Raw genomic sequence first — 12,517 nt, forward strand, 5'->3', positions numbered from 1 at the left:
AAGGAGTGAAACATTTAAAAGTAGATGCCACATTTAAAGTAGATCACATGAATATTGATAATGTTTATAACAATCTCCACTAGATCTGTGTGGCATCAGGAAATGTGAAATTACCGTTTTCAGAACATGTTAAGTTTCAGTTTGGATGAAGGACAGTATGATTCCCATTTAATGGAGCATAGAAATGAGATGGAAGTAGAAAGAAGATCCTACTGAAAAAACATCGCGTTGTGTCTGTTTTGAGCTGTAGCCTTTATTTTTATATCCTTAATCAGCACCAACACTTGCGAAGTAGATGTTGCTAGGAAATTTAAGTGCAAAATATTGTATGGAAATATTTGATATCTTTGCTCAGGTGTAAGAGATGTTTGGGGAGGAAAAAGAAAACTGATTTGTTGACTATTTCGAGTCTTTCTAAGTTAAGATGTCAAGCAAATTTTGTGTTACTGCTGTAATGCCAAGGTAAGAATTAAGTAATAAAAGAAAATATTTTGGTCTCTTTGGGTCATGTTAGGATCCCTGCAGCACAAACTGATTTCAGTCTTTCTGATAGCCACCAGAACTAGTGCAAAGCTTAGCTCTGCTGACGAGTTAGCCACTGCCAACTGATTTGCTGCTTGGTCCCTTGTGTCCTGTCACCAACTCCAAAGCCAGGGAAGAGCTGGATTGGGGGCCCACAGTGGAAGAAACTGTGGAATCTGATAAGATTGTAATTCTGAGCACACTTATAGTCATGGAAATAATGTCCTTCATTTTCTTAGTGATTATATCTGATTCATTTTGAGGGAGAAGCACTAACACTCTTGAACTGATTCATCAAGATAGGTAGCATCTTTGTCTCTATATGAGTATGGAAAATTACCTGACCTTTGATGGATAATTTGATAAAAGCAGACACACAGGCCTAGGCTGAGTTTCCAGGAAGTGTAGGCAGAATACTATCATTCTTCCACTTATAACAAAGATTAAAGGCAATTCTTAAAGGGGAGGGGGAGGAATTCTTGCGTGGAGAAGTCGCTGAGAATGACTCTCTTCTCTAGAGAGTAAGCGTATTGTGCAGAACAAATGTAGAGGGGAAGAAGCAATGTCTAACTAAGAAAAATACATTCTTTTTCCAGTCAGGAAGGCATCTCGTTTGTATCTTAATAATGGTTAGAGCTGCACTACTGCAATGATTATAGTGTCCCTTCAGAAAATTCTTACCTGGAGAAGCTTTCAAACTATGTTTGTGAGAGTTTTGCCTGAGAAAAAATAGCTTGTCTTTAAAATAAATGTTACTAAGATTTTTCTGATTTTACTTATTTAAATCTGTGCCTTCAAGAAAGCAAAGAGTTATTCACTAGTTTAAATTTGAGCAAACTTCAGTGGGATTCTTTATAATGAAAGCAAAATACATGACTGTCAGGCTAGACACACAAAGCTTGATCCCTTAGCCACCCTATAGCCACCATTCAGGATTCCCAAACCATTAATAGGATGACAGTTCTTTATAGCGTGTGGTTTTATGTATGTAAGTAGAAACACAATAACTCTTCCTAAATGCTGAAGGGTTCAGAATAAATTTCTGCATTCAGGAATGTACCTGAACCTTGATTATTTCATACACATATAAGTAGTTTTGAGTGAAACATAATGTCAGTGACTGTCATTTTTATCTTCTAGGTGAGACAAAGAAATGTAATTTCCTTAAAAAAAAAAAAAAGGAACATTTTTCATTACAATATTACCTTGCAAAATGTTTGTGTCATTAAAGGGAAAAGTATGTATTTGCAGAAATCAGACCACGTATTTATTTTAGTAAGTGCTGCTAAACTTTAGTTATTAAAGGAAATGCAAAAGAAAAGAGCCTTGGGACACCTGTTCATCATAGCAAATTGTCACCTTGTAGAGCTGATATAAAATATTTCTGCTTCATAAATGGACTTCAATGCACCTTCATAAATATCTTGCTGTTACACAGAGCTCAAAACACTTTAGCAATGAAAAGTCATTATTCCCAGGTTAAATGGAAACAGATCCAGAGAGTTGACTTCTAAAGGTCACCTGGAAAGTTGTCAGACAAAGAGAAATACTCTGGAACTTTTGCCGAGTAAAAAGCAAAAAAAGGAGGGGGAATGAAGACACAAGAAGGAGCATTTTTTAACTCGAACTTTTGTTTGTTTGTGACTGTTATTTCCTAAAGGAAGTCACATATTTTGTAGCAAACTTGAGCAAAAAGTCATATTGAACAATACAAAACAAGAGGCAAGTGTAACATTGATTGTGCGAAGTAAACCATTCATTTAATGAATCCTGCTAGTCAATCAGCAAAGTGGTAGGAGCCCTGTACATCACCTCAGCTAGTTGCAGAAATCCTGGGTTAACCTTCTGCATAAAGTACTTGTCACCCTACCAAAGGATGGACACAAGAACTTAATCTGATATTCAGCAAAGGCTAGTGGAGGAAGACATGAGGGTATTAATCCTTCTTCCTGGGAGAAGGTTGCTGTCAGCTTCAAAACAAAATTTCTGCCTACTTCCAGGCAGGTGTATCAAGTTGAAGCACAAATAAAAGGGTTGCTTGCACAGTTGGGTAAGATCAAAGAGTGGCACCTTTCAGATGTTCTGGAGCATAAGCAAGAGTAAATCAAAAGCAGGGAAATAACAATAATGCACTAGTAGTTTTGCAGAAGGGCTCAGTACGTTTAGCAGCTGCATTTAATTTTATGATCTGGAATTATTGTGGTACTGCAGGAGGCAAATGCAAATGAGAATTAACATGGTCAGGACTGTAACTATAGGTCTTAGTGAGGCAGATTTCTATAAAAGTTACTATCTACTCTCCTTGTAAAAGAAATCCAAACCCAAAATCAAAACAGTTCAGCCGTGCTGGTGATGCAGACTCCTGATCTATGTCTTAGGTCAGTGACACATCTGAGTCCTGTTTCAATCTGTGCGCGTATAATAGCATTTTCACTGGAGGTGGAAGGTGTTGCAGAGTGCGTGTGGTTGCAGTGTTGGTGCAGTCATAGAGGCAGATGAGAAGTCTCGCTACAGGAAATGTGATCATTAGGGAAATGATCTGTCACGAAATTCATTGTAATGCCACATTTCAGAACAAAAAGTACTTCAAAGCTCTTAGCCCAAAAACAAACTCAAAACCAAATCCCTATGACTTCTTCTCATACTGAGACAGGAGATTTCACTCATAATTAAGAACGCTGGGAATGACTGACAGTGTGTGATGCTGAGTATTTGAAGTGTTGGATGTTGGCTTCTTGTTTGCAGATTCCACCTAGAAGCTTCACAATGCAGTCGCTGGAGAAGAAACCAGTTTGATTGCAAATAGATCCTAGCTTGGTCTCTCTGCTCATTATCTTTATGGTACACTCGCTTTTCATATGCCTGCTGTTGTTATAATATCCAAAATGCTTTCTGAATTTCAGTTCTTTGATGATTCTTTGCTAAAAATAATTAGATTTCATATTATTTAAGTGTCCAGGGCTTACAATCTTACTGGTGCATGTTTTTAATATTGCTTTTGATGCATTTATTAATGTAATGATCAAATTGGTGAGCACCAGCCCAGCTCATGCCTTCTTCGTAGGTGAAGCCTTGCTACAAGATAAATAGAGGAAGTCGAAAAGATTCCTTAGAGTTTCTCAACTCGGACAGGAGTTATCTGCATGCTACAGAAAAAAAATAAGGTTTAAACATCATACAGTACAGATTCTCCAGATCCTGGGGGGTTTCAAAGGATTCTCTAGAGATGCAAGGGTGGTTGTTCTCCTGCAAAACCCAATTCCTGCCACTTTCTTGGCTTACAAGGCCAGAGGCATTTCAAGGACACATCCAGGTTCATTGCACTAGCTTTGTACTGTCAGCAGACTAATAATTAATCAGAATGAACTTTCTGTATTTCTTTATATAAATACACCTTTAATCAGGGTAGGAACCCTTATTTTCAATGGCACTTATGATCTATCAGGGCAACTTTATTGAAATCAACTGATTTTTTGCTGTTCTTTAGTTTTCGTAATTCTGTTAAGGAGACAGAAAGAATTATTTGTTGGGCTTTTTTTAATTTAAATTGAAGAAACTTTGTATTGATAAGAATTTTTCAAAAGCTTAATAATGCAAGCTATGGGAAAGGCGGCACAGCAGTGTAACGGCACAGGGTGTTTGCTTCTGTGAGCAGTGGGGAAGAGAAGAAATGGGACCCATTGCCTTTTTTTGTTTGGTTGTGGTTTTTTTTTTTATGCGTGATTTTCTTTTAGGAAAGAACTCTGCATAAAGCTTGTGAATGTTGTCTTTAGGAAGTAAGCTTCAGAGCTGAATGATGCGGGATTCACCCAAAATTTCTTGAAGGACTTACGAATATGGACTTACAATAAAAATAAAAAACAATTCCCTAAGCATCAGTTGCTATGGTGGAGATAGTCAATGTACTACAGTAATCATCTTTTTAAAGGTGGCTTTTTGGGCTTTAGATCAATGAACCTTCAGTAATTAAAAAATACTTGAAATAGCAATAGCAGAACTAGAAAAGGAAAAATACTTTGGATGTTTGTAGTGGGCAACTCAGATCTTCCTAATCCAGGACAGTCACTGGATTTTCTGTGTACAGTGTAATGCTCGTGGAAGGTAAACTACGAACAGCCTTATTTCTAAGATAATAACTGTCTCATACTGTGATGTACCATGAGGCTTGTGTCATTGTAGAGGCTGCTTGTATAGTGCTTTGTAGCTAAAGCAGCATGCTAAAAATGAAAGATGAGTCACTAGGGCAACTACACTTTCTGGCAGTTTAGTTTTGCAAAACTGTATGTTTTCAAATGATGTAGGCTGAAGTGTTAATATTTTTGTATGTTGCTACTATTCACCTTACCTCACTGAGGAAGTTTTACTCATTTGCGGGTTGACAGGCAGCCTTGCCATGGGAACGGGAAGGTGCTTGCTTACAATGCAATCTGAGAGCTGGTTTGCTAAGTACAGACCAGTGCTCTGCAAAATGGAGATAAAATTAAGGCACCCGCATCCTGTGACACCATATAGTTCTTGCAGGCTGTCATTTACCAGGAAATTGAAAGAAGTCCATTGGTTGCAAACACTGTTAAAACACCAAAATGCTTGAAAAGTTATGCTTGATTTCCCTTATACTCTGTAGAGTTGAAAGCGTGCCTTCTGAGCTAGATCTTCTGCTGATGCAACTCAGCCTCTTCCTGGTGGTGTCAGAGGAGGAGCAAAAATCAGCTTTGGCTACTTGTCTGCCATTTTAGTTTTGCAGGTGAACATGAGTACGTTGCCATAATTCGTAGCTAAGGCAACTCTTCTTGTACATCTATAGTCATTATTTGCTGTTAGTTCCTGTGTCTGTTCTTATCCTTGTTCAAAAAACTTAAATATGCAGCCTTAAATTATTAAAAAAATTCAACTGTGTTCTATTTCTGGAATACGTAGACGTTTCAGATGAAGTTGCAGGCTAGGTGGAAACGGACATTTTATTCTTGTGTTTGACAGGAATAAGGGTAGGAACTTAAATTTTTATTTATTTTTAGCAATAAATATTAAACAGGGCTGACTGGTCTATTTTGGAAATTCCTCTGAAATGAGTAGGTTATCATCTGAAAAGAAACATAAATTTTCATTAAGCTTGCTAGTTTACCTGAAGTCAAACAGTATTCCCCCAGTGAATTCTGGTCAAGACTAGGATGATAAACATAGCGCCATGGTCACGCCACAGGCTTGCTGGACAAGCAGATCTAAATTACTATCTCTGTAGAAGGCTGAACCAATCTCTTTGATCTTGTCACCTCCGAATCTCAGAATTTCTGATCAAGCTGGCAGAGAGATAGCAAACTGTCGAGGCATCCCAGAATAGGCAACCTAGATGGCAATTCTGAAGCAACTGCAAGTTCATAGTGAAACTCTGGTGTAAGAACGGGTCAGCGTTTAGGCTGTGGAGACTGGACACATCTTTTAGATGGGGATATTTGTGCTGTGGAGGCATCACCAGAGTCATGGACCAGTTTCCTGGAGCGTGACATAAGCAGATGCGTGATGATAAGACAATGAACAGAGCCAGGCAGGAAAGGATCAGCCCCTTAGACACGGGACCATTGCACTTTAGAGGTAGGCTGCTGAAACGGCTTCAGAAGAAGCAGAGAATCAGGAACTTCTAACCATCTGGGGGTGGGGGTGGGGCAGGGAAGGCAAAGAAAAAAAAGGCAGGAAGTAGCCAATCACATACGGCTTTTGCAATTTTAGGCTTCCCAGCAGAGTAGCATTGTCTGGTGTGTGCAGAAAGCAGTGGAGCCCTGCAGGACCTGCAGCTAGCCCCAAAACTCTCTTTTAGCCCATTAATGTATCAGCACTGCATCATAAGCTGTTTTAAGCGTCGGCATTAATGCAGAGACATTTTGTTGGACAAAGTTACTACTAGAGACCAAACACATTTAACAACAGTTTTGTTGCTTTTAAGTGTTCAAATAATTCTTCTGCCCCTTCCTAGTGAGGTGGTGGATTGCAGTGGGTTTTATTTACTTTATGTGATATCTCTATATCTCTGCCAAACCAGCATATGAAGAGTAAGCAAAACTTCAGGCTGACTAATGGGTAAACACTAACATTGTCCTCTCAGTTTTGTCCCCTAAGGTCCAAAGGCAGAAACTTAACAAGACAATGAGAACCCTCCCATGGTTAAGCCACTCAAATCTAAACTGAAGTTGATTTATACTGAAATGGGAGTTTGACCATGTGGCTGATTAACTGTAATGACTCATAGCCAAAAAGGACGTGACTACAGGGTACAGCAAAGCAAGACAGAGAGGTCTCTGAACAAGCAGTAACGCAACTAGCTGAAGAAGCAGGATTTTTACATCCACATTTGGTAGCCTAGTGCCAAAGCTCATTAACATTGATGAGGTAAAAAAAGACTTTCATTAGCAACTGCCAATAACTTAAAACTGAAAGACAAAACATGCTTGGCGGTTAAGCCATTTTAGCATTGTGTACCTTTGCACAAGTAAAAGCAAGTGCACTCCTGGCTGGAGAGCAGATGTTCTGGCAAGAGGCCCACGTTCCTCATGTAATGTAGACCCTTGCTTACAGGGAGAAAGCCATGGTCAAATAGATTGTAACTGGTCTAATTTGAGAAGTTCCCCATGATACCAAGTGCAGTGGGATCCCACTTAGCCATCAGCCACTCACCTCTGCAGAGCCAGCTCCTCCGCTACAGCCAGTTTCGCAATCACCCATGATGGGGCGTTGAGCAGGGGGGATGTCAGCTCATGTAGGAGGTGTTAGGGACCTCAGTGTTGTTTCTTGCATTCTTTGGAGAATGCTTTTGTAAAAGTTTCATTTCCGTTCATCAGAGAACGATATTCCTTTGGGGCAGCTAAATGCCCCAGGCATCTGCCAAAATGAATTGACAGCCTTTAATTCAATTGTCTTTTATACCATCTGCCGTGGTCATAGAGGATTGGCTACTCATCCCCTAACAGAAACACATTATGTCCTGGGTAGGGACTTCCATTCCCTGATAACTGTGTTCCTTATTTTCTTGGGAGTTTACAAATCTTTGTAAAGGTTTTCTTTGGCCCTGTCAACCTAAAGGCGGCTGGTGGTTTCCTGCCTTATCTTTCACTACGCTATTTCAGATAGCTTTACACCGTCATTGCTGCAGGTGCTGTTTGCCTGTCCTTAATTACTTTGGGTCTTGGTTATGTAAATGTGCATAACAAACATAATTTATTTCCAAAAGGAAAAAGAGACATGGCATTGTGTTTACAATGCACAATCGATTGATTTTGCAGCAGACTTTACAATGAGCAGAGCATGATACACGCTTGACCATGGAATTTCCTACAAAGCAATCTTGTGCAGCAAAGTGGGAATCCAGAAGCTAAAATTTTACTTTTTTATAGATCTTTTTCAAACTTTCTGGATGTGAGGGTAATTTTGAAAATCCTAACTGAAATGCTGCAGCCTGTTTGAGTCTTTGGGTATAGTGGTCTCAATTGCCTGGCTAATGCTGGGCACCATTATAAATTGACTTTCATAATTTTCATATGAATGAAACTGCCTTTAAATTTTCAGTTTGCAGCATGACATGTTATAAAAACAGACAAATTGACAGAGTTTGGCTGTGGGTGCTTTAGACTGTGCAGAGTTTTGATCATAGTTCAGTTTATCCAAGTACTCCTAACAGCATACATGTCGGTGCAGAGCAGCCCATGGAAAGCCTGGTGATTCCACACTGGAGCTGGTCTACGTGCACCAAGTGGCAGGCAGAGAAAAGGCTCACGTGCCTTCCTGAGCCAGCAGAGCTGAATGCTGAATTAAGCACTGTCAGTCCCCACTTCCTATTTGTGTATGTTGCTGGGGTGATATTAGAGATCTGTTATGTGCTTACACGCTGGACCCTGTAGCAGTCCTGATTCAGAACATCATCTTAATTCAAAGTATGAGCTTAATTCCTACTGAAGTCAATGACAAATCTATGTGCAGAAGTGCTTTCTTGAACACCTGCCAGAACTTGTTGTCTTTTTTGGTTTGTTCATATTACCAAATTTGTGCGGCATACGTATGAAATGTGGTATAGGTGCTAAATAACATCTCCAAGTGTCTTAATCTACACAACTTAAAAATTTCTGATATATTTCCATAGTTAAAAATGAAAGAGCAGTTAATTTTACCAGGTCACGTGGTCATAAATTAATCAGCATTTCAACCAAATGCTGTTAAAGTATAAACCTTGAAAGAATAAAATCTTACCCACATTTGCACATACTGTGTCTTTCTGCTTCAGTTTTTCCATCTGTCCTCACAGAAGACATTACACATGCTACTTCCAAACTGCTCTGTCTATGTGTATACAAACTGATACTTGTTTCACAGATCAAATCGGGTTTCTGATCAAGAAGAAACTTTCCCACTTTCAAGTGGGAGTTGTTCTTGCTATTGTCATAAGATGTGTAATGCCACTATATACATCTTTCTTATTATTAGACATCAGAAATGTTTACAGGTCTGCTGAATTTCCTGGCTTGTGCGTTGCTGTGCCTATATTAAGAGTGTAAAATTATTTGGAGCATGAAATTGGATGTTCTCTTAGCTTTGGCCTGACGGCTTTCCCTGGGTCCCTATACTTTGAAAGGTCCATAAAATTCTTTTCCTAAATAAATTCTTGTCTGGCATCTTTATCTAGTATCTTTGATTTTACTTTTCTTTCTCAGACTGCTCACTTAATATTTTTAAAATAAAAAAGTATAATAAAAAGGAAAATATTTATGAAATGCTAATGAAAATTGCTTGCCACCTACAAAAGATGGAAGCATAGACTGTTTATGTTCCTTTTGCCTTGAATTATTTAAAGCGATACTGAAATTAGTCTTGTTCAAATCCTGAGGAACATGAGCTTTAGATTTCTCAGGTCCTTTGCTGGGATATGGGGCACCACAATGCCTGTGAGCAGGGTGGAGTCCTTCCGTTCTGAGCCTTTATTTTCATCTCCTGGAATATTAAGCATACACTGTCTTTCAGAAAAGAATGGTCAACACAGGATTTAAAGCACAGTCAGATGAAGTGTTTTCCGCTCTTTTTGCTTACAGTTATCAGATAGATTGTTAGTTAAACTCAGGGCTCACATCTCATGTTTCTTATAATGAAAATAGCAAATAGAGAAAGAGTAAAAAAAGGACACATTTAAAATGCAGGTAATTGCCCAGAGTTGGGCACCAAAATTGATGATCTGATTTTAAAAAAAATAAATAAAGAAGGAAAGGGGATTGAGAAACCACTTTCACTCAATGCTTTTATTGAATTCAGGAGGAGTTGTGTGTGCTCAGCTCTCTTCTGAAATCTGTTCATTGTTGCTTCTGGCATGACACGAAGTACAGGTCCCTTCTTGATAGCACTGGCTCAGCTTCCCTGAAGGGGCAGAGCCCAGGTTTTGCAATCCAGATTTTGAGCTTGTGAGAGGCTTTTGTATGTGTGTCCACGGCATTCTGGGGAGCTCGAGTTCTAGGAGTTTCTCGTTGCAGCCCTACGACTGTTCCTGTTTATGCAATCAGACAGATGTGAGCGTTTTTTTTTTTTTAATAGCACTTTCAGATCCCTTGTCCGCAAACTTCATAATTTTTAATGAATTTCTAATTGCAATATGCCAGTTTAGTAGAATAGTGCCATTATGTCCACTGTGCAGGGGATGTTACAGAGGCACAGAGATAGGGAGGGTACATCCGACCACTCACGGAGTAGTAAAATGTGGAATCCCTGGGTAGGACTTAATCACAGTCCCAACTTTCCTCATGCTGGCTGAGTACAAGATGGATTTCAGGTTATATCAAATATAGGAAATTTTGATTAATGTAAATACTGGTAATTTTTGCTTTTAAATAAAAAATGAATGATTCCATATTAGTTTATATAGGAAATATGTATAAATAATTTTTAACAGGCAGTCTTCCAAAAGATATTGATATGCTTCACTGAATGATTTACTTTTCAAACGATTTTTGCATGAGTAATGGTGGTAGAATCTGACCCTTATGATGCTTCCTATCAACATTTTATGTGTAGATTTTACTGTGTTTTAAATTGCACCCTAACAAATATATAGCTGATTTAGCTGTTAATCAGTGAATACTGTTTGTCACAATATTTTATGAACAATAAAAATGTTATTCAGTAGCATATTTGATGAATGATATTCAATTCTGATCATTTCTGGCCTGAATGTCTGGAGGAAAAAAAAGTCAGGATAGTAACCAAGTAAAATCACTCTCCCTTGAAACAAAAAGAGTTTGCTGGCTGCAGCGGGCAGCCCCGGGAGGGCGAGGAAGCTGCCCAGAAGGCAGAGTTGGTATGGGGACGGTTCTCCACTGAGCTGGCTGATTTTTTTTTTTTTCCTTCTGTACTCTCTATCCTTTTAGGAAACGGAAGCTAGATGTCTATCAGCCAGTGCTGGTTAGGATCTTCTCTTAATGCTGAAAGAAATCTGGGTCTTGGGAGATGACTGAGACTAGCAGGATAATTTAGGTGTTACTGCTTGGAGATGTGAGGCTGGGACTTTGGCTGATGGAGCAGAGGGACTGCTGAGGGTCCCATTAAGCTTGGAGCAAGAAGCTGTAAAAATACAAATACAAATGACAAATCACTGGAAAATGAAATTTTTGTGGAGGGTTTGCTATAACCCTTTGCTTTATTCTGATTTGTGCCCCTCTGCTGTAGTTAAGGATCTTTAAAAGGCTGGGGCTGTGCAGGCAGAGTAACAGCACAGTAAAACCCAGCGCTGTGCACTGGAGGTACAGAACAATGGCACGTGCATTACTTTGCTGTGAAATAAGGCAGCTAGCTTTCTTTAAGGCTGAACTGCACAATCATCAGAGAATTCAATTAAACAGTCATATCATTCTTGTGAGTACATAAAGTCAGATCCTCACTCTGACTCCAGCATGCTCATCTGAACCACGGGACCTGTTCTCATCAAAGACAGGAGCTGACTCCCCCCAGCCCCAGCCTTGGGCTCTGTAACAGGGATGCTTCAGTAGCAGCAAACATCACTGCAGTCCTCAGATCACCACTCCTGTGAGCCACTTGGCATCTCCTGCAAGTGTGAGAAATTTTGTATTCAGGGCACTATCTGAAATGTGTGATTTTTGCAGCAATGCTGAATTACTGGGAACTTCACCTTGGTGATGGAAAGAACTGTCCTGTGGGAACAGCGCAGCTAATGCCTGTGTGTTTACCTGTGTCACTAAACCAGAGGTATTCTGTGACTGCAGCTTTGGAAAGACTTGTCGGGCTCTGGGCTGTTCCTGTCCGCAGCCCCTACTGCCGAGGGTCTCGATAGCCAGGTGCTGCCAGAGTGTCAGAGCAGCCCCCAGGAACACCCCACTACACCCTTGCAGCAGTATTGAGTGTTGCGCTCTGGTGGAGTGTTGCTCTGTGGTTCATCACACTCTGGTCTCACTGGCATGAGGCTGTTTGCCACCACTCAGCCCTGCTTTCCCTGCCCTCAGCCCTTGGCCAAGGTGAAGCCATGGCACTCCTGTGGCACCTTTATATCCTTTTTCATTAAAAAAAAAATCTGCAATGCATAAAAAACAAGGAAGTGGTTTGTTAAGGACTAGCCATTTGTGATGATAAAAGGATGGATTTGTGAGTTTACATAGCACTAGACTGTTGTTTGGGGATCCTGTTTGTAGCATAGACTTTTTCTAAGAATTTGTGAATACCTGTCTCAAGTTTTGTGGTTGGCTGGTTTATTTGTTTTTTAATCTTAATATTCCCTTTGTAACACTGGAAATGTTCCTTTCCTTTTCTCCATCTTGTCTGACTGAAACCTTTCCAGGCATAAGTTGTCTTATACAGCATCCATAGAACATACCACCAAGCAGTTATGGCTGGGATTGAGGAATACTGATATTTCTGCATTATAAATAAAATTAAATTAAGAGGAAGCAACCTCACCTTGAAAGTCAGACTTCCATCTAAAACTTTTTACTGGCTCAGAATACAATGTGCATCTGAGGTT

This window comes from Pygoscelis adeliae, unplaced genomic scaffold, assembly GCF_000699105.1.
Source record: "Pygoscelis adeliae isolate BGI_AS28 unplaced genomic scaffold, ASM69910v1 Scaffold256, whole genome shotgun sequence".
Lineage (NCBI taxonomy): Eukaryota > Metazoa > Chordata > Aves > Sphenisciformes > Spheniscidae > Pygoscelis > Pygoscelis adeliae.